This window comes from Polypterus senegalus, chromosome 2 (genome assembly GCF_016835505.1).
Source record: "Polypterus senegalus isolate Bchr_013 chromosome 2, ASM1683550v1, whole genome shotgun sequence".
Classification (NCBI taxonomy): domain Eukaryota; kingdom Metazoa; phylum Chordata; class Cladistia; order Polypteriformes; family Polypteridae; genus Polypterus; species Polypterus senegalus.
Genome location: NC_053155.1, coordinates 74,616,484 through 74,638,914, shown reverse-complemented (window position 1 = coordinate 74,638,914; position 22,431 = coordinate 74,616,484). Strand labels below are relative to the sequence as shown.

General features: G+C 39.7%; 1 protein-coding gene across 1 annotated transcript in view; it reads right to left on the bottom strand.

The window, feature by feature from the left end:
* Positions 1-12,142, bottom strand: part of parp4 (poly (ADP-ribose) polymerase family, member 4) — a 130,631-nt gene extending 118,489 nt beyond the window's left edge. The window contains exon 1 of the mRNA XM_039743988.1: positions 12,029-12,142. The gene's annotated coding sequence lies outside the window, so the exon portion shown is untranslated. The remainder of the gene's footprint in view (positions 1-12,028) is intronic.
* Between the last annotated feature and the right edge of the window lie 10,289 nt (positions 12,143-22,431).

Here is a 22,431-nt window from a genome sequence, read left to right as displayed (position 1 = left end):
CCGGAGCGGCCTTATATAGGCAGGCAGCCATCAACGTGGGAGGCGTTGGGATGGGGGACCCAACGGCACCTCACACGATGACAGAGCTGCAGGCTATGGATGTATATATGTACGTAAGTAGGATTCAGTTAGCGTTGGGAACCCACGTACCAAATTTCTTGAAGATGGGCACATAAGTAATAAAGTTCAACATGGCGGACGTTGTCGACCGTTATCGTGGGTTATGACCGTCACGTACAGAATTTCGAAATGAGACCTGCTTAACTTTTGTAAGTAAGCTGTAAGGAATAAGCCTGCCAAATTTCAGCCTTCTACCTACACGGGAAGTTGGAGAATTAGTGATGAGTCAGTGAGTGAATGAGTGAGTGAGTGAGGGCTTTGCATTTTATTAGTATAGATTAATAAAAAATTGACCATAATAAAAACAATAATAACAAAACAGAAAAACTAAGAAAGAAGGATGAAAAGTTAATTCATTCTGATTTGATTTCGTATCATAAGTAATTGCCAACCATTTTGTTAGGTTTTATACTTATTTACATTCTTCATGGTTCTGACACTTTTTTGATATGTCATTACTCTATGTGTAATGCCATTCCAACATCTGTTAGACTAAATACTTTAACTTGAAAAATGTTGTGCTTTTCAGACCCATTTAAGCCTAAAACTGTGAGAAAGTCTAGAATCAGTCCTTCAAGGTCCTCCTTCCATTATTGGGTAAATGCATCTAAACATCCACGTGTATTCACACTGGAGGAGTTATAAGACTTCATATAATCTATAATGAACATCTTTAGAATAACACATAAAAACTATGTGAACATGAGGTGGTGGTGCAAACTCCACACAGATTTGTAGCCATGTGTCTTTGAGATATGTAATCACAGCACCATTTTGCTTCCTCCTTTTCAAATAATTATTCTGTAATTAATCATTGTACAAGTATTATATTAAAACTTAGTTTCAACAGACTTGCTTAAAATAAGGAGCAGTAGAATCCTAGCCTTGTTGACACCACCTAAGATTGCTATGCTACCTGCATTCAGTATGCATTTTACAATTTTTATCCACATTAAATATAGACTGATCCCACACACGCACAATATTGTTTTTTCTGCTGTCATACTGTCACACTTCTATAATAAAATAACAGCACTACTTGATTCAGCCACATTGGTTCAAAAAAAACGTAAAATATCATTTATGACAGTAGTATCCAAATTGTACTTTTTACATCTTTATTTTGCTACTCACTTCAGTTCACCTTAGAAATTATTGAATGTGCATTTTCAACTTAGAACATTAAAACGGAATTGTAAGCAAATCTGCAACATATGCTGGTAACTGTGGTAGAAAAAGTGTTGTGTTTAGTTTGGAATATAATTACAAATAAATAGCACATGTGGCCATCTGGAGCTACTGGGAAACTAAAAACAGAGCTCATTCTATGCCTGACTTTTTGGAATTTAAGCTGAGGGCAGAATCACAGCTAAGACCATCCTGTGCATGAATTGATGCCAACTCACTGTTAATAAAGGTGGCTGTCAGTTACCAGTAAAACAAGCCAGGTGTTGCTGTCAGTGGGTCAATTAAGATGGGGTTAGCAAGCCATATGTGTGCTTTCTTTACCTTCCATTGTTCTAATAAAGGCTCATTTTGACTTAGTAACCTCCCCCAAATGATCTGCTGTGCACTCTTTGTTACTTACTTTAGAATAATTTAAAATCTACTGTACCACTAACACAACAGTATATTTTTAAGCAAATAATCAATGGTCAACACATTGCCTAATGTCTATAAAAATCTTCACATTCTTTCAAAATGTTCTCATTACTTGGGATAAAAGGCTAACACAAAAAGCATTCAGTATTTTCTAACGTGTATAAATACACTGTAAGACAAAAACTGCATATGAACAAAATGGTTAAAAACCAGAAAATTTAACTTAAAATGGCAAACAAGAAAAATAGTTTCAATTAGCATAAACAAGCATTAATAAAATTAATTGCTAATTTGCTCCAGTATTAGTTTCCTAGAAGTGATTCAATCGTCAATGCTGCTCCCTCACAGCTTGAAACTCCTGGATTCAAATCCTATGTTAATTTACACCTTTTTACCAATGTCTGTAGAGGTTTTTCCATGTTTTTCCTCCCATATTCCAAAGAATGTGGGAGACCTAGTTTATTGCCAAGTTTGAATTGACCCAGACGACCAAATGTGTGTGTATGTGTGTCTTTCAGTGAATTATAACCACTTCAGAGTTGGTTCTAGCCTTGTGCCCAGGGCACCTGTTGTAGGCACTTGATCCATGTCACTCTTAACTGGATACACAGGATCTAAAATGTAATGTAGATGGATGGACAGATGGATGGTTCACTGCTTTTAAAATTTTACAGGTGCTTAAGTTCAGTGAATAAAATTAGCTGCTAATGTAGATCTCCTCTGCTAGAAAAGAAACAATTGAAATGAGGAGATTTTAGAAGATATTCAGTAAAAAAGACTAGATGTTTTAAATATGTCTTAAAACACAGGAATGACTATCATTTTGAAGTGGAAAACATATGGCACTATTTTAATCCAGATCTCCAATATGTAGGAGAAGCAAGAAGGATAAGGTTAACAGTAATTGAGAAGGTTAAGAAACCTAAAAAAGAATTTAAAAATGAACTTCATATTTTTCTATTCTCCATTTTGTAAAGCACTTTGAGCTACATTTTTTTTTTTTTAATGAAAATGTGCTATATAAATAAATGTTGTTGTTGTTGTTGTTGTAGATGCAGAATGTCACTCTTATGAAAATCCAGTTTGTTATCTCCCTCAAAGAATCCATCCATCCATTATCCAACCCGCTATATCCCAAATACAGGGTCATGGGGGTCTGCTGGAGCCAATCCCAGCCAACACAGGGCGCAAGGCAGGAAACAAACCCCGGGCAGGGCGCCAACCTACCGCAGGGCACACACACACACACTAGGGACAATTTAGAATCGCCAATCCACCTAACCTGCATGTCTTTGGACTGTGGGAGGAAACCCACGCAGACACGGGGAAAACATGCAAACTCCACACAGGGAGGACCCGGGAAGCAAACCCGGGCGTCCTAACTGCGAGGCAACAGCGCTACCCACTGCGCCACTCTGCCGCCCTGCTCAAAGCACCTTTACATTGGTGTGAATGGTCAAAAGTCTGCAGTATTACAGAATTCTGTAAAACATTTTTTTAATATTTGAATTTTAAATTTAGTTTAGATTTATTCTTTTAATGTATAATATGTTGCTTCTATATGTTCTTTAAATTGAACACTAAACTACCCTGTAGTTCTTCTCTCATGTGAGAATGGAAACAAAATAAACAACTTTTCTTTCTTGTGTTAAGTTAAGCAAGGATGACTGTTAGCCTTAATTTTGTAATGCAATGGCTGAGGATATTTAATTGCAAAATGCACGGTTTACATTAAATTTGAATATTTGGACTAATTTCAGTTTTTATGATGTCAAAAGAAAAAAATCTTGATATGAGACCAAAGGAACATAAACAGGGTTTATCTCAGAGCATATCATCCAGAATAAAATTGAGAAGATGTAATGATGTGCGTGCTACATCCCATAATTGAGTATTCTCATTCTTAATTTGTGCTTGAATACCTTTTCCACAATAAAAATAGTCAAGTGGGATAAACTGACTGAAGGTTTTTTCTTACTTAAGTGTAATTCAATCATACATTTTTGCCCAAAGTTATATAATTTTAACATTTACTTCAGCCCAATTAAATGGGGAATTAATAAATACCATATGCATTAAAATAATTAAAAAACTGAAATAGTATCTCATAATGACCATAGGGTTATAATACAGCATCTTATTATGGCATCTTTGCAGTTAACGGTGTGTGGCGGATGGATGAAGCCCTTACCTGGCTGGGAGTTTTTTCAAGACCCTTTCTCCCCCGGACCGACAGAGGGCAGTTCCCTTGGTTTCCAGCTTGGCCATGGGTCATGAGCATAGAAACTTAACCCTGCTGGGGCCCAGGGCCCCATTTTCTTTTTTGATTTTATTGATTTTATTAATTTTATTAAAATCAAATTGCATTCCATAAAAATTACTCATGTTTTACAAAAAAGGTTTGAAACAAATCAACCCCCACCCCTCAGAAAGACAGCTAGGCCAGCAGAGTAAAACTTTAAGCTAGCAAAAATAAGAAAACAGATAAATTAATAGAGGAATAAAGATAAATGGAGTCAAAAATGGGAGAGAACCTGCTTCCTCAAGTTAAATGCTTATTCTAAAATGTTATTGATTAGATCCTGCCTGGTTTTGAAAAAGTTTTGTACAGATCCTCTAAGTGCGAATTTGATTTTTTTTTCTGCAGGACCCTATTTAGCAGCACTTCCGCCATGCCCAGAAGTGCTGGCGGAAGAAGCTCATTGGGCACCTGAACTCTTTCCAGGTGCCCTATTAAAGGAGCCAGTTACCACCACTCAATGGCCTGAGTTGGGAGGAAGTGGATGAAGCTCTAGAGGAGGACTGGCGGCCAAAGGGAGTGTGTCATGCTCTGTGAGCCAACTGTAAATAAAAGCGTGTGTTGTGTGGCAAACTTGTCTCTGCCTGTCTGTGTTGAGTTAGGGCGACTGTACGCGCCCAGGCTTCACAAGTGGAATGGGAAAAGAATAAAAAAATTAAATCTGCTTAAGCATGCACAGTCAAAGAATGGATCAGAATTAACAAAAAACTCTTATAGATGTCAATCAATGGTTTCTTCATAATATGGCTTTGTACATTTTGCTAAGCTAGAAAAAAAATGTTTCCAGATCTATAGTAGGTGCCACAGTTCAAGAAAGAAGCCTTTAGCCCTAAGTAGGTTCTACCCCTTCCAGTCAGGTTGCAAGGAAAAACAGGTGGTCCCCAGAGGATGGCAGCTCACTCCAGAACCAACAAGTAACCAGGACGTAGATCCCGCTAATTAGCATTTATTTGATTATTTTTGTGAGTCAATACACTTGATCCTTGTGCTGAGCAAACCAAAGTGCTTTATCTTGTTAATTTTAAGTTCTGGGGCTAGTGCCTCAATTATTCTTCCTGGCTCCTTGCGGTCTGTCCACTGGTCACATTGTACAGATTTATCCAAACCAAACTTTACTTTGTACCTTGCTGATACTGAAAATCAAGGAGCTCAACAAGTACTGTAGTAGCCAGCAGCCATACCACATGCACTTCAGAACGGGTCATCCATCTGATGCTAAGAATGTTTGTACCCAGCCAGTACTTGGATGGGACACGAACCAGGAAATACTTGGGTTACTGTTGGAAGAAGGTGTTGGTGAGGCCAGCAGGGAGTGCTTGCCCTATGGTCTAAATGTGGATCCCAACACCTCAGTGCAGTGATGAGGACACTGTGCGCTAAAAATGGCGCTGTCCTTCAGTTGAGATGTAAAACCAAGGTCCTGACTCTCTGTGGTCATAAAAGATCCATAGGCTTCTTTTGTAAAGAGTAGGGTTATCCTGATGTCCAAGCTGAAATTGCCCACCGTGGCCTAGTCATTCTGGCCACCTAATCATTCCCTGTCTCTGACAGTGGTGGTCAAACTGGCTTCCCACTCACTAAGGAAAGCGTTTTGAGCACCTTGAAAAGCACTATAAAAATATAATGAATTATAAATTATATATTATTAAGCACACTGCTTAAGGGCGTTGTTTCACTGTAGCACAGGTCTTGTAAACAGTTAGGGGATACAGTAAGTAACAGGTGATGACTGAACTGGCAGTCATATTGTGCAAAGTCCATTGATCAAGCTTATTCCAAGACGTGGTCATGGAGGGCCAGAACTTTTCCTGGTGGCATTCGGCACAATGTTGTAACTAACCCTGGATGGAATGCCAGTCATTCTCTGGGCATATATCTGCAAATAACATACTCTGTGCCAATTTAGAGTCACCTGTAAACTCTGCCTTTGCATATCTGAGATGTGCGAAAAAAAAACGTGCCAGAAGAAACTCCACATGGATGATATTTATTTATTTTTTTCTAAACAATATTGAGATTTAAGTCAATTAACCTGAAAAAGTAAAGTTCAAGTATACAATTTTTATGCAAACCTTTTTGTTTAGATGTAAAGAAACGAACAATAAACAGACAAATAACAAAAAAATGCCACCCACAATCCCCCCACCCAAGACAAAATTATAAGATTTAATAGCCTAAATAAAAATGAAATAAAGAAAATAAAGGACCTATATAAAAATCCTCCTCTGGATCTCACCATGCTATCCCTGGAAGACAGGCAAATTGGCTGATTGATCAGCTTTTTACCACAGCTTGATAATCGTAGGTACTGAATGTTCTGTATGTACAGTTGTTCTGATAAGTTTACATACCCTGAAATAAAATCCTGCAGTACTTCATTATATTCCTTGCTTTGTGCCCCAATAAATTCAAGTTATCGCCAATATACTAACAGCTCAATTCTGCTTCACTCACTCAGAATATGGAACCAATGTAGGAAGCATTTTAAGATAGAGAATCTTTTATCTGTGGCACCTCTGCATGAGAACCACCTTTTTCAACCCTCGCAAACATATGCAGTTTTTAATATCTGGAAAAGATTTGGGATTAAATTACTTGGCGATCTTTATATAGACAACTTCTTTACATCCTATGAACAATTACATTCCAAATTTAACTTTCCAGCAACACATTTCTTTCATTATCTTCAAATTAGAAACTTTGTTAAACAGAACCTGCCGATTTTCCTCATCTCCCACCTTCCTCTATGATGGAAAAAATACTGCTCAGTTTTGAGGACTCAGACAGCATATCTGCAATATATAAAATCATTTTACAGTCCCTCCCTTTCAAAGATCCAAGAGGACATTGGGAAAAGGATCTCTCACTCAACATCTCAGAAAAGAAGTGGAAGGTAGCAGTGCAGAGAATTCACTCGAGCTCCATATGCGCAAAGCATAGAATTATTCAACTCAAAATTATATAATCTGTCTCGCTTAAAATTGTCCAAAATGTTTCCATGGCAAGATCCAACCTGCGAACGTTGCAATCAAGTCCCAGCCTCACTGGGCCAAATGTTTTGGGCCTGCACCAAATTAACATCATTCTGGACCAAAATCTTTAAATGCCTTTCAGACAGCCTTGGTGTCCCAATCCCTCCTAATCCACTAGCAGCTGTGTTTGGTGGACTCCCAGATGGGCTTAAAGTGGAGAAGGACAAACAAACTGTGATCGCCTTTACTACACTATTGGCACGTGGACTTATCTTGCTAAACTGGAAGAATCCTAACTCTCCTCTTTTAAGTCAGTGGGTAACTGATGTTGTATAATATTTGAAATTGGAAAAAATTAAATTCTCACTTTGAGGATCTGTACAGAACTTTTTCAAAACCTGGCAGGATCTAATCAATAATATTTTAGATTAAGCTCTTAAAGCACAGAGGAAGCAGATTCTCTTCCCATTTCTTTTTCTTCTCCATTTATCTTTATCCGCTTATTAAACTCATCAATTTACTTATTTCTAATAGCTTTTTTTCTGTTGGCCATGCTCTCTTTCTCAGGGGAGGGGGTTGATTTGTTTTCAATCCTATTTTTTGTAAAAATTTATCTATTTGTATGGAATGACTAGCTGAAATACCCAGCATTGCCCGGGAGAAAAATAAAGTTTTTTTTTTATGACAAAAACATAATACAAAAAACACAACTTGAAAAATAAAAATAAATTAGAAAACAATAAAGACTCACTAATGTCCTTATCTTGCGGTCTTGTATGTATGTTATCATCCAGTTGATGCTCGGAACCGGCCAACTCTATTTAATTTCAAAAGCAACAGGGGTGTGGTGGTGCTCAAACATAAAGAACTTTAAAAATAAAAATAAATTAACAAACAATAAAGACTCACTAATGTGCTTGTTTTGCGGTCTTGTATGTATGTTATCATCCAGTTGATGCTCGGAACCAGCCAACTCTATTTAATATGAAAAGCAACAGAGGCGCGGTGCTGCTTAAACATAAAGAATGCCGGTAGACGCCTGCTATATACTAACTGTGTAAGCCTGTGCTGTTAAAAGTACGGGATCCTAGACAGTATAGGGTGGTCCAGATCTAATTATGCAATTTTCATTAGGCTATAACTTATTAAGTTTATTACATTAACAAAAAAAATATTTTTGCTGATAGATGGCTGCACCTGCCCTGCATTCCAAAATGGCGGGGAGACGGTTGTCAGTCGAACAGCGGGTGAGATGTGTTCGCCTTTTCAGAATTGCATAATTAGATCTGGACTACCCTGTATTGAAATTGTCAGAACTACTCTGGGCATCTCTCTGCTATGAGGATTCGTGTTACCAACGTGCTCACATCGTTTGTGCATTAGCATTTAAGCGACTGTCTTTCTTAGGAGGTTTCCTTTTGAAAGTGTGCTGGCACTGCTTGCGTATCCTCGGAGATGGAGCCCTCACCCTGACTGTACGTCTCACTTCTGGGCCGGATAAACACAAACGTGCACGAGTAGAATTCTATTTAATTTCAAAAGCAACGGGGGCACGGTGGTGCTCAAACAAAGAATGCTGGCAGTCACCTCCAGTTCGCCCTCTGGTGGTTGTTCCAAGTGTCAACTGAATGATAACATGCATACAAGACCAGAAGATCACCCCCACCCTACCCAGAAGGGGGTGGGTTAGGGCTGATTTCACCCAACAGTATTTTTAATGTGTACAGTACCAAGTTTCATGAAAATTGATTTAGCCATTTGGACGTGATGCTGGAACATACATATATACACACATTGACTTATAGACATTTTACATATATAGATTACAATAAAATCAATAAATTAAAAAAAAAAAGCTTACATACCCTGGCAGAATTTGTGAAATATTGGCCATTGTTTGGAAAATATAATTAATCATGCAGAAAGCTTTCCTTTTCATTTGGGAGTGTGTGGAGGACACAAAAAGATATCCAGAGATCTAAAAGTGCCTGTCAGTAGCATTCAAACTCTGAGAAAAAATGGAAAGTTAGGGTTTCTGTTGTCACCAAGCCATGGTCAAGAAGACCAACCAAGATTTCAGCCACAACTGTCAGGATCATCTGCCAAGCAGTTCTCATAAGCCACTTCAGCTGAAAAGCAGGTGAGATACACCTCCATGCTTCACAGTAGGGATGATGTACTTTTCCTCATGGGCCTTGTTTGCTTCCTCTCTGAACAGTGTTTATGGTTGTGACCATAAAGTTTAATTTTGGTCTCATCACTCCAAAGGACTTTGTTCCAGATGTTTTGAGGCTTGTCTTGTTTGGCATTTTGTAAGTGGGCTGTTTTGTGGTATTGGCACAGTTAAAGGGTTTTTTTCCTTGCAACTTGACCGTGCATCCCACTTTTGTTCAAGTACCTCCCATAACTAACCTTAATTTGAATCTGTGTTTGTGAAGCTTGTGTGTATTATCAGCCCCAACATTCAAGAGTATGTAAAGATTTTGATCAGGCCCATTTGGGTGATTTCAATTATCATTATGATTTAAAAAGGGCACATACAATTATGTGATAATAAATTGCTTCACCTGAGTATACTCCCTAACTAAAAGGAAAGCTTTCTTCATGATTACTTATATTTCCAAACAATGGCAAATTTCACAAATTCTGCCAGGGTATGTAAACTTATGAACACAACTGTATAACCCACCATATAACTCCATACAGTATGGTTTAATTCACAGAAACTGGTTTGCCAGTGATGGAGTGTCACTAATGCAGGGGATCTCCACCAGAATTCAGTACAACTTTAAACACAATTTGGCCAGGAGGAAATAAAAACTTTACTGTTCTGGGAAAACTTTTAAAGAAAAGATATCATTTAAAACAAAACTAGATTTGGGAGTATTAGGGAATTGAAAGACTCTGAAACAAAGGTCGTTATAAACAGACAGTATCTTGTAAAGAGAATCTAGAGGGAAATGTCATATGGGAAGAAAAGTGAGAGGAAAACAAGCAACAAACTCATTTGTGTTGCTTATAAAGGCTACAAAATCAATCTGAATCTGGTTCTACTGATAATTGTGGCTCTGTGAAATAGGAAAGTCACTGCAAAGAACAAATTTAGTAAATGGAGCAGCTGTATAGGACATATTAGATACTAGGGAATTAAAGAGGGACGAAGAGCCTGACTGGAACGAGAGAGGCAAGGGTTTAAAGCTGTGTAAACATGAGAGTGTAACACTTAATGACAAGTAACAAGATTTCAGAGCTGACTGGAGCTGTAAACAAAAGAGGAAATGGAGGAGTGAGGGAGCCAAAGGTGAGACTACAAGTTGAGAAAACAGTACTGTACTTTAAAAGAATCAAGAACAGATTTTAATAAGAGTGAAAACTGAGCATTACCACAGCCATTTCAACTTAACTTCTACCTAGTTCTAAAAAATGTGAAAGGTTTGAAGAAAAGTAAGCCATGACATCTCACTAGTACTTTCAACAAAGTTCATGGAAAGCTTTCCACCCAACTGTGATGCTGACCTCTTGAAGTGACAACACAAAGACCCATTTAGGAATAGTGGAAACAATGTGGATGTTGTGCAGCCGGGTGCCTCCTACTCCTTCACGTTAGGTTTGTGATTTAAACAACAGAAGACTCTCAGTACCCCACACTGACATGGGAAGGGGTCTAGGGTGTTACTGATCCATCCACAAGCAGCATTTCAGACCAACAAATTATGAGTTATTCGCAGAGTCAACTAACAGAAGGCCTAGGACAGGTTATAGGGTTATATATCTTTGCAAGACTGAGACAATCTAGGAATTCTCCAGAAATACTTGGACACAATGGCAAGTGTTGGGCCAGGGTGGCTCATTTTGTATTGTCACTATGAACCTCACTAGAACACGTAAGTGGAAATGTGCGACTGTTTTTGACTGTTTTTTCCATGAATTATGTGTGTTCTCTATCTATCTATCATTGCATCTTGTCATGTGTGCGCTCTGAATTTGACAGTCTGTGAACTTGCACAATCCATGGGAAACAGTGCTACGTAGAAATAAGTAAATGGAGTACACTTTTACTGTACATGTAATTAAATTATGTTTATTCTTTTTCCTGAGCACTATGAGTAAATGGACTTCTTGCAGCTTTGAGCCTAACGGATGAAATAAAGTACTCTGAATTGGGTTGATTAGGGACTCTTGCTAAGTCCTTGTATGCATTTGATTGTGCAAGTGTACTCTTTGATAAACTAGATTTTCCTGCAGGGTTGATTTCTTCCTTGAATTGATTTAAACGGATTTGACTATGGAATATTGGAAAGATTGACATACAGTAATGTGGCTTCTTAATAGCTGCAAGCTAAAGTCAATTTTATGTGCAGTTATTTCGCATCCCTGAAACATCCCCCGTCACACCATTATACTGCCCTGTTAAACTACACAACAATTCAGTGTTTGCATTTTAAAAGAATACTCAATTCCCTGTATATATTTTCTAGTGAATTTTGAACAAAATGAGTGAAAAATGAATGGTGCAAAGTATTCTGGGAGTGATAACTTTGTTCTCATTTTGATATCTGATCAGTTTTAGAAATAAAGTAATACTTGGTAAAAAGAATGTGAATAGTGGAGCTTTACAGGTAGCTGTAAATGTTTGAATTGCAAACATTTTCATTGTTTTTTTCAAGTTGAAATGAAACTTTCCCGGGTCGTTCTGTTCCTGTATACATATGGTTTAATAACGTCCTATACGACAGAGCGCCCAGTACCACAGGTAGGTGAATGCCAAGTGTTTTAACACGTGATCGGCACCAACCAACACTCACGCACACACCCGGGACGACCATTATATTCGTCAAAGTAAGTGACAGCTGGTTCCTTCGAAGGACGAACGCACGAATCCCATACAGGGTGCACCCTAACCGAGTATCCAACCGTACACCTTCTAGAATACCGGTAGTACGAAAATAGGTTTTATCACCTTTGCCCCTGCTTTGCATAGCGTCAAATGATATTCCAAAGACCCATTTAAAGGCTCCTTCTGGCCTGCACTTACCGGACCAGTCGCGGACGGACACCGCTCAACAGTGGTGAGGAGGTCAGGCCCGCCGAACAAATCGCGCACAGGCTGTACTTCCTGGACCCAGCCGTCCGCCCCCCTCCCACTTCTTTCTCTGAGATCGTCATGGGTCTAGGCTCTGCCCGTTTTCGGGAAGGGGAGGAGAAGGCTTAGTCTTCGCTGGAACGGAAACAATCCGAAAACAAAACCACATTTCAAAACGAAACAAAGGTAGTAATTAAAGAATATACAGCGGGGAAGAATGCAGTCAAATGTCGCAGCTCGTCATTTAATGCAGATTGTGACTCGCGTTCAGGTGTAGCATACATAATCCAATCCATACATCCTTTTTCAGACCCCCAGCATTACATTACACAGAGTTTCAGAGACCGAGGTCCGAACCTGCGAACCACTGGAATAACCGTGGACTGGACGCAACGTTAACGTCACATTTTGTTTTCATTTCGTTGATTTTAAAATTTACATTAAAAATAAACTACAACAATATTGCCACCCGTGGAAAAGTGCATTTTACATCCATGGTTTATCTTTACTAGGCACGAGACGATACTCTTAATTCACAAATATTACGTAAAATTACACAGGTTTCACGATACAGTGCATTTTATGAACAACGTATACAAAAATAAATAAAGATTTTACTTCTGGAAAAACATAAAACAATAAAAGATTAACTTTAAAACAATATAAAGGGCAATAAAGTTAAAAGCAATTGAAATGTTTAAAGTGAATACCTTGTTTACACCTTATTTGATCACGCTTGTTCAAAATCCATACTGCAAGCTACAAGGCGTGGTGCAGACATCGGTTGTGTGACTGACACTAAACAGATTCCAGAAATTAACAAAATAGTACAAACAGAATGTACACAAAGCGAAATGAATGTGCACCGACCTGTCATAAACATTAGGGGGTGGAGGGCAAAAATGATATGCTAACAACATGTTGATAGTAATCCAGCAAAAATAATAATATAATAATCATCAGACTGGAGTATAATAGGAGAAACGGACATGGCAAAGTAAAAGTAAACAGGATTGCAACTGAAGACTTCAAATGAACTACAAAAGACGGGTTAAATTCAAAGTATAACCATCTCCCAAATAAGCTTACGTTTAAGCTTGCTGTAAAAACTTTGCAAACCCCGTCCTCAATTTTTCAGCACTACCAGTGGCTTGATGATTGCACTCTTCACAGTCCCTGCTTCTCCTGGCACGCTGTAAAAGGTCTCCATAGCTAGAAAAACTGACGTCGTTCATTCATTGGATAGTAGAACTGCATAAATTGCATACATCAGAAACTATATAGTAAATGTAAGTGATAATCGTTACACTTCAGTTTCATTGAATTTTTGAAATTAGAAAAGTCACTTTAGTTCAAGGGCCAATACAATATACAGTAGTATACTGTACATGGTTACAGTTTATTGATCTGCAAAGTAAATATATATATATATATACACACACACAGTGCATCCGAAAAGTATTCACAGCGCATCACTTTTTCCACATTTTGTTATGTTACAGCCTTATTCCAAAATGGATTCAATTAATTTTTTCACTCAGAATTCTACACATAACACCCCATAATGGCAACGTGAAAATAATTTACTTGAGGTTTTTGCAAATTTATTAAAAATAAAAAAACTGAGAAATCACATGTACATAAGTATCCACAGCCTTTGCTCAATACTTTGTTGATGCACCTTTGGCAGCAATTGCAGTCTCAAGTCTTTTTGAATATGATAACACAAGCTTGGCACACCTATCCTTGGCCAGTTTCGCCCATTCCTCTTTGCAGCACAGGTTGGATGGGAAACGTCGGTGCACAGCCATTTTAAGATCTCTCCAGAGATGTTCAATCAGATTCAACTTTGGGCTCTGGCTGGGCCACTCAAGGACATTCACAGAGTTGTCCTGAAGCCACTCCTTTGATATCTTGGCTGTGTGCTTAGGGTCGTTGTCCTGCTGAAAGATGAACTGTCGCCCCAGTCTGAGGTCAAGAGCGCTCTGGAGCAGGTTTTCATCCAGGATATCTCTGTACATTGCTGCAGACATCTTTCCCTTTATCCTGACTAGTCTCCCAGTTCCTGCCGCTGAAAAACATCCCCACAGCATGATGCTGCCACCACCATGCTTCACTGTAGGGATGGTATTGGCCTGGTGATGAGCGGTGCCTGGTTTCCTCCAAATGTGACGCCTGGCATTCACACCAAAGAATTCAATCTTTGTCTCATCAGACCAGAGAATTTTGTTTCTCATGGTCTGAGAGTCCTTCAGGTGCCTTTTGGCAAACTCCAGACGGGCTGCCATGTGCCTTTTACTAAGGAGTGGCTTCTGTCTGGCCACTCTACCATACAGGCCTGATTGGTGGATTGCTGCAGAGATGGTTGTCCTTCTGGACGGTTCTCCTCTCTCCATAGAGGACGTCTGGAGCTCTGACAGAGTGACCATCGGGTCCTTGGTCACCTCCCTGACTAAGGCCCTTCTCCCCCGATCGCTAAGTTTAGAACTTCTTCCACTTATGGATGATGGAGGCCACTGTGCTCATTGGGACCTTCAAAGCAGCAGAAATTTTTCTGTAACCTTCCCCAGATTTGTGCCTCGAGACAATCCTATCTCAGAGGTCTACAAACAATTCCTTTGACTTAATGCTTGGTTTGTGCTCTCACATGAACTATCAACTGTGGGACCTTATATAGACAGCTGTGTGCCTTTCCAAATCATGTCTAATCAACTGAATTTACCACAGGTGGACTCCAATTGAGCTGCAGAAACATCTCAAAGATGATCAGGGCAAACAGGATGCACCTGAGCTCAATTTTGAGCTTCATGGCAAAGGCTGTGAATACTTATATACATGTGCTTTCTCAGTTTTTTTATTTTTAATAAATTTGCAAAAATCTCAAGTAAACGTTTTTCACGTTGTCATTATGGGGTGTTGTGTGTAGAATTCTGAGGAAAAAAATGAATTTAATCCATTCTGGAATAAGGCTGTAACATAAAATGTGGAAAAAGTGATGCGCTGTGAATACTTTTCCGGATGCACGGTATATATTGTGGTGGATGGCTGGCCGTTTATCCCGGCCAATACCCCCAAGCCGCCAGGTGGAGCCCTCCTTGCAGTATGGAGGTCCCCAGAAGACCAGCAGGGCATCATGGACAATGTAGTTTTTATATGCAGCCCTGCTGGATGCCGTGGGGGCCACTAGGGGATGCTGCAGGGAGGAATAATGGATATTTTCCCTACACCCCGGAAGCACACGTGGACAAGAGGAATGATGTGCTTCCGGGGTGAAGTAAAGAACTTGTACCTGACCCGGAAGTGATTGAGAGTCACATGGACTGGGGATTAGGAACACTTCGGGGTCAGGAGATATTACAGACCCGGAAGTGGCGTCACTTTCGTTTCAGGACTGACTTCGGAAAATTACTTTTGGAAGGTTTCAGCAGGTCTCGGCAAAGCCCGGAAAGTAACGTCTTGTCAAGGACCCGTTCAGAAATTAAGCGATAATAATGAGAAGGGAAAAACAGTACACGAAAAACCAAATAATGCGCTTCATTGTGAAGTTCAGAGGGTTTCTGCCATCAAACTAAACAATAAACATTTACCTTGTGTTCAGGTCTGTGGGAACCATTTAACATGTCGACAAAATTAAAATCATCAAGATCTGTGTTAATTGAAATGTTTTTCGTTTACATTCATGACACGAAATATACAATATAATTATAATATTTACACCACGTTAACGTTTAGTAAAACGTTAATAATAAAAGTTATTACATGTTTTAAAATGTACAGTGCAATATTGTTCTAAACCAATATAGAATAAACATTTATGCCAATCTGATATTTTTAAACATGCATGTGAAGAAAACGGCAATACACATTCTACACTGAATTATGCTATATATTAATTCAGTATAAAACTGCTCTAGTTTTTGTCAGATATTACTATAAACGATGCACCATCAAAAGAAAAAAAATTAAAATACTAATAAGAACACTATTTATTTATATAGCACCCTTGCTATGCTCAAAACTCAGAAAGAACAACAGGACCGTTATAACATTGGCTACAAATAGAATAAAAGACAATAATCTAGAATAAAATACAACATATAATACTACAAAAAATCTTGAACAAATAACATAAATTTTGATAAAAATGCAAACCCTGAGTACCTGGACAGGTAAAGGGGGTAAACTGAAAGAAGGGGCAGAATGTCAGGTCTGTGTAATGTCTTCCTAAACAAATGAGTTAAAAACAAATGAATGGAATCACCTGATCTCATTAATTTTGGGAGGTCATTCCACTGTCAGGGTGCTATACAGCTGAAGGCCCTGCTGTCACCCACAGCGTGCAAGTTAGTGGGGGGCACAGACTGAGAGGACCTTAGTGGGCAGGTTAATAATAGAATTTGATATTCAATCCTGTAAGACACAGGGAGCAGTGAAGATGCAGCAGAATGGCTGTGATGTGCTCACTGATGGTGGTTTGTGTCAGGACTCTTGCTGTTGAGTTTTGAATCAGCTGGAGCTGTGATATAAGATTAGAAATGGCACCTGCTGCCAGTAGTGACTTACAATAATCAATGCTGGATGTGATAAAAGCAGGGACAAGATTCTCAGCATTAGAAAAGGAGAGCAATGAGCAAACATAAGAAATGTGACACAGGTGGAAGTTTCTTAATATGGGTTACATGGGTGAAATAAGAAAAGGAGGAATCAAAGTGACATCAAGATTCTTTGCACAAAAAGATCTGATGAGATCATCGCCAAGAATGGTTGAAGAGGAGCTTGTTTTCTTAAGTTGCACTTTAGTGCCACTTTGCAGGAGATCAGTTATGTTGCAATTTAATTTTAAAAAGTTTTGCTCTGTTCAGGTTTTAATTTAAATTTAATTTCACTGAGGTAAGTTGTGAGCTGAGAAAGCTGTGTGCCACTTTTACACTAAAACAGATCTAAGCATCATCTGCATAAACCCCATATAACCATATAACCCATTCCAAAGTTATGAATAACTTGCTAAAGGGGAAGCACAGAGATACAGAAGAGCAGAGGATGACATTTCATTAACAAAGGGAAGTCAGATGGAAGAACTCCTGTGAGAAATTAAAGCTTTAGGGTTACCCTGGACATGACAAAAGCCACATGGCCACAACACCATATGCAACAAGCTTTACTTTTACACAAACTGGGACAGTAGCTCCTCAAGAGGAAGGTAACAATGCTTAGTACAATAAGGACAAATAAGCCAGAGCTCCCATCTCAACTGCTGGCCACACAGAATAGGCCAGTGAAAACATTAGTTTGTCTAAACAAATGACACATCCTTGGTGCACAATGTGACCTGCACAGGGATAGGAGATTCCATGGCCAGAAATGATAATGGACTATAATGCTACAAAAAGAGAAGTGGAGAATTTAGATAAAACATTATGCTGGATGCTGGCCGCAGGTAATTTTTTCAACATATTGAACATCTTAGAAAAAAATACTTTTGTCATCTGGACAACCTTGAACTGAGACTGGAACAGGGAGAAGGAGACACGGCCTTCTTAAGGAGCAGGGTAAACCATTGTTGACACCTCACATGCTACTGGGACAACATGTGCCAAAGACCCCAGCAGGTACAGCCGAGTCCACAGGGGAACCAACGACGGCACCTGTAGTATGTATGCATAGTGAGTGTGTTTGTGTATTTTACTGTGTTGTTTTAACCAGCTGAACTGTACAGCTGTATAGTATTGTGTAGAAAATGAAAATAGGGTAAACAGTAAACACGTTATTTACATTGCTTGTTAAAATAAAGTGACCATCTGATTTAAAAAAAAAAGTCCCTCAATAGTACACACGTAGCAAAAATGTAATCATAAGTTGAGATTCAACACAATTATTTTTCATGCTTCTCAAAGAGAAATTAAAATACGATGTTTGTAAACTACTGCATTTGTGAAAGACTGAAGTGTGAGGCTATCCAAAACTATCATTGAGTGTATTTCAGTAATTTATGTAGTGACTTATAAAACCACAATCCATCCATCCATCCATCCTCTTCCGCTTATCCGAGGTCGAGTTGCGGGGGTAGCAGCTTAAGCAGAGAGGCCCAGACTTCCCTCTCCCCGGCCACTTCTTCCAGCTCTTCCGGGAGAATCCCAAGGCGTTCCCAGGCCAGCCAGGAGACATAGTCCCTCCAGCGTGTCCTGGGTCTTCCCCGGGGCCTCCTCCCGGTTGGACGTGCCCGGAACACCTCACCAGGGAGGCGTCCAGGAGGCATCCTGATCAGATGCCCGAGCCACCTCATCTGACTCCTCTCGATGCGGAGGAGCAGCGGCTCTACTCTGAGCCCCTCCCGGATGACTGAGCTTCTCATCCTGTCTTTAAGGGAAAGCCCAGACACCCTGCGGAGGAAACTCATTTCAGCCGCTTGTATTCGCGATCTCGTTCTTTCGGTCACTATCCATAGCTCATGACCATAGGTGAGGGTAGGAACATAGATCGACTGGTAAATTGAGAGCTTTGCCTTACGGCTCAGCTTTTTTCACCACGACAGACCGATGCAGAGCCCGCACCGATCCGCCTGTCAATCTCACGATCTCAATCCCCTCCTTGAACCGTCACCTTATCGTGGTGGAGGGGTTTGCGTGTCCCAATGATCCTAGGAGCTTTGTTGTCCGGGGCTTTATGCCCCTGATAGGGCCACCCAAGGCAAACTGGTCCTAGGTAAGGGATGAGACAAAGAACGGTTCGACAAACCTCCAATGAAGAATAAAAACTGTGGACGACGTTTTCCCTTGCCCGGACGCGGGTCACCGGGGCCCCCCTCTGGAGCCAGGCCTGGGGGTGGCGCTCGATTGCGAGCGCCTGGTGGCCGGGCCTGCACCCATGGCTCGGCGGGCACAGCCCGAAGAGGTAACGTGGGTCCTCCTTCCCATGGGCTCACCACCTATGGGAGGGGCCAAGGAGGTCAGGTGCAGTGTGAGTTGGGTGGAGGCCGGAGGCAGGGACCTTGGCGGTCTGATCCTCGGCTACAGAAACTGGCTCTTGGGGCGAGATTGATTAAAACCACAATATTACATTAAAATATACTGCTCAAAAAATTAAAGGAACACTTTTTAAGCCGAGTATAGCATCAAGTCAATGAAACTTATGAGCTATTGATCAGGTCAGTGAATTAGCAGAAGGGCTTGTTAATCAGTTTCAGCTGCTTTGGTGCACTACAGGAGTAACAATGAGACGACCCCCAAAACAGGAATGAATGGTTTAACAGGTGGAGGGAGGCCACTGACATTTTTCCCTCCTTATCTGTTTTTTCACTAGTTTTACATTTGGCTACAGTCAGTGTCACTACTGGTAGCATGAAGTGATACCTGGACCCTACAGAGGTGGCACAGGTAGTACAACTTCTCCAGGATGGCACATCAATATGTGCCATTGCCAGAAGGTTTGCTGTGTCTCCCAGCACAGTCTCAAGGGCATGGAGGAGATTCCAGGAGATAGGCAGGCAGTTACTCTAGGAGAGCTGGACAGGGCCCCTCATAGAAGGTCCTTATCCCATCAGCAGTACAGGAGGAACAGGATGAGCACTGCCAGAGCCTACAAAATTACGTCCAGCAGACAGGCCACTGGTATGAATGTCTCTGACCTTGGACAAAAGGAAACAGACTTCATGAGGGTGGCTTGAGGGCCCAACATTCTCTAGTGGGCCTCGTGGAGCTTGATTGGCATTTGCCAAAGAATACCAGAATTGGCAGGTCCACCACTGGCGAGGGCCCTGTGCTTTTCACAAATGAGAGCAGGTTCACCCTGAGCACATGTGACAGACGTGAAAGGGTCTGGAGAAGCCATGGAGAACGTTATACTGCCTGTAAAATCGTTCAGCATGACCGCTTTTGGTGGTGGGTCAGTGATGGTCAGGGGAAGCATATGCATGGAGGAACATATAGACCTTTACAGGCTAGACAACAACACTTTGACTGCCATTAGGTATTGGGATGAAATCCTTGGACCCATTGTAAGACCCTATGTATCTTATGTCATGTCTAGGGCAAACCTTTAATGCCTTAATTTTTAATATAATAATTACAGTATCTTAATTTTATAATAATACAGTATAATCATATCACAGCTCCAGCTGATTCAAAAACTCAACTGCAAGAGTCCTGACATGAACCAACAACAGCGAGCACATCACAGCCATCCTGCTGCACCTTCACGGCTCTCTGTGTCTTACAGGATTGAAGATCAAATTCTGTTATTAACCTTCCCACTAAGGTCCTCTCAGTCTGTGCCCCTCACTAACTGTACTCTGTGGGTGACAGCAGGGCCTTCAACTGTATAGCGCCCAGACTGTGGAATGACCTCCCAAAATGAATGAGATCAGCTGACTCCATTAATTTGTTTAGGAAGACATTAAACAGACCTGACATTCTGCCCCTTCTTTCAGTTTACCCCCTCTATCTGTCCAGGTACTCAGGGTTTGCATTTTTATCACAATTTATGCTATTTGTTCAAGCTTTTTTTGTAGCATTATATGTTGTATTTTAGCCTGGATTATTGTCTTTTATTCTATTTGAATGTTTTGTATATCCTGTATTTATCTTTATTTAGTGAGATATTATTTGTAGCCAATGTTGTAACGGTCCTGTTGTTCTTTCTGAGTTTTGGGCATAGGAAGGGTGCTATATAAATAAATTGTGTTCTTATTAGTATTTTTCTTTTTTTTTCTTTTGATGGTGCATCGTTTATAGTAATATGTGACAAAAACTAGAGTAGTTCTATACTGAATTAATATATAGCATAATTCAGTGTAGAATGTGTATTGCCGTTTTCTTCACATGCATGTTTAAAAATATCAGATTGGCATAAATGTTTATTCTATATTGGTTTAGAACAATATTGCACTGTACATTTAAAAAAACGTAATAACTTTTATTATTAACGTTTTACTAAACTTTAACGTGGTGTAAATATTGTAATTATATTGTATATTTCGCTTCATGAATGTAAACGAAAAACTTTTCAATTGACACAGATCTTGATGATTTTAATTTTGTCGACATGTTAAACGGTTCTCACAGACCCGAACACAATGTAAATGTTAATGGTGTATTTCACAGAAACGATCCGTATTGTTTAGTTTGAAGTATGGCACGATGTGACGGCAGAAACCCTCTGAACTTCACAATGATGCGTATTATTTGGTTTTTCGTGTACTGTTTTTCCCTTCTCATTTTTATCGCTTAATTTCTGAACGGCTCCTTGACCCGACGTTACTTTCCGGGTTTTGCCGAGACCGGCCGAAACCTTCCAAAAGTAATTTTATGAAGTCAGTCCTGAAACGAAGGTGACGCCACTTCCGGGTCTGTAACTGCGGGTCTACAACTGCAGTGACGTATGGTGCTGTGGCTCTGCAAGTGGATGCTTCTCGGTACTTTAGACAGATCAAAAAAAAATATTTGTCTTAGACGGTTATTTTATGTCCTTTGGAATAGTGTAACAATAGAAAATGGCATATTTTACAGTTTTAAAACTTTTAAAAAAGTGAAGCAATACCATATGATATTTGAATGTTTTTAAAGAAAGAAACTACCATAGACCACTTTACAATAAAAAATGTGAGATCTTTGTAGGCATATAGCCCAGTACTTCATGAAGCAAATACAATCAACAAGTGCTCATGATCAATGAATATATGATATGTAGGTTAACCCAAAGTCATCAGCTGAAACAGAAATAAAAAACACGTAGAGAGAATAAAACTGGGCAAGGGACAACCACACTAAAAATGTTAGGTTGCCACAGATGTGGCAGTTTAATCTGCAATCCTTGGACCATTGCAAGATTGAGAATAGCTACAGTACAAAATGTGGTCATCTTGCATCATCCAAGGTCACTCTCAAGCAGAAATTTCATGGCAGATGTGCTGCCCAAGCTCTTCAGCAGAAGTAAATGAAATGAACTGAAAATAAAATAAAGAACAAACTTGTTGAAACTTTATTAAAGCTAAAGTAAAATTATGAATTGCTTCTGAAGAAAATGTCTGTGAAACTGAGTGCAGTGTATTCTGGGATATGAAAGACCACCTGTAAAGAGTTTGTGTAGGCATATGTTAAGACCAAACACCTCCACTATGAGGCGATAATGTAAAAGAATATGATAGAATTAATGGGAGTCATACAGTTGTATTGAGACAGAGTTTTTGTAGGTAATGTGCTGTATTATTTAAAAAAAATGCTGTCCCTTTTTAGGCTTAGTTTGCCTAAATGGCATATCTGGCACTGGTGTTTATGAAATGTCAGGGAAATGAAAGGAAAAAAATCACTAGACATGTGTTTGAGTCATGCAAAACCATGTGATGTGCAGTTAATGATTCC